The sequence below is a fragment of the Rutidosis leptorrhynchoides genome, chromosome 7 (genome assembly GCF_046630445.1).
Source record: "Rutidosis leptorrhynchoides isolate AG116_Rl617_1_P2 chromosome 7, CSIRO_AGI_Rlap_v1, whole genome shotgun sequence".
NCBI lineage: Eukaryota > Viridiplantae > Streptophyta > Magnoliopsida > Asterales > Asteraceae > Rutidosis > Rutidosis leptorrhynchoides.
In genome coordinates this window covers 70,921,842-70,923,089 of record NC_092339.1, presented here as the reverse complement: position 1 = coordinate 70,923,089, position 1,248 = coordinate 70,921,842, and positions in this window count along the sequence as shown.

Sequence of the window (1,248 nt, the reverse complement as noted above, 5' to 3'; positions counted from 1 at the left end):
ATTAATAGTAACTTAATTATTCTAATTGTTATTTTTACATTTTAAGTTTTAATTAATTAAAGTATGCTTTACTAATTCAAAATATTATATATACTTATATTTATTTATTTATTTTTTATATCCACATACGTATTTACATATTTATTTACAATTTATTGTTCGTGAATCGCCGGGCATAGTCAAAGGGTAATTGAACATATGAACATAGTTCCAAAGTTTTCGAGACTTTATATTACAGACTTTGCTTATCGTGTCGGAATTATATAAAGATTAAAGTTTAAATTTGATCAGAAATTTCCGGGTCATCACAAAAGTTACATTAGTGAAAATATATTTAAAACTTAATACGCTAGTATAATTGTATATTTATCAGCTATTAAAAAATATAAATATAAATTTTAAAACCAATTAAAAAAAATAAAAGTCAAAATAAGACTATAATTTTAGCACGGATGGAATACTATTATTATCATTATATTTATATTTATTATTTGTATTATTAATTATTTTTTGATTATTGTTGTTGTTTTTATATTATTATGATTATTATGATTATTATTATTATTATTGTATTTTTGTTATTGTTTATTAATATTATATTATTATTATTTTACCGGTTTATTATTATTATTAATTACTAATTATTAATATTAATTAATAATTTTTAATATTAATATTTTATTTTTATTACAGTATTATTTTATTTTCACTTTAATAATAAGGTGTGCTTTTGATGCTCCCCTAGAGTCGGAGTCACTCTCGTGTGTATGTGGGACCAGAAGCTCACTCACAAACCACTACCATTATTTTAGTTTATATTTTGTCATTAATTTTTAAGGAGATGATTTTCACACACACTTTTTTGATCCTCACACACCTATTTCAACCTTTTACTCTTCTAATAATACTCAATTGGTGTGTGAGGATCAAAAAAGTTTGTGTGAGAATCATCCCCTAATTTTTGTTATGTTATTCATGTAATTTTTAGTCTCAAATCTATAGTTCACTATAGTATATTTTAAATTAATTGTTTATTTTTATAAAATTAAAAGAATAATTTGATAATGTTCTTTTATGTCCTTATTTTATGTATAAGTCAAAAAGATATGTAAAAAGATGGAGGTGATCCTCACACAACACTTTTTAATTAATGTACATTTAATTACTTACTATACTCTTATATATAGTATAGTTAGAATAATAATATAAGCTCAACTCTCTAGATTAATTTAAGAGTATAATTATAAA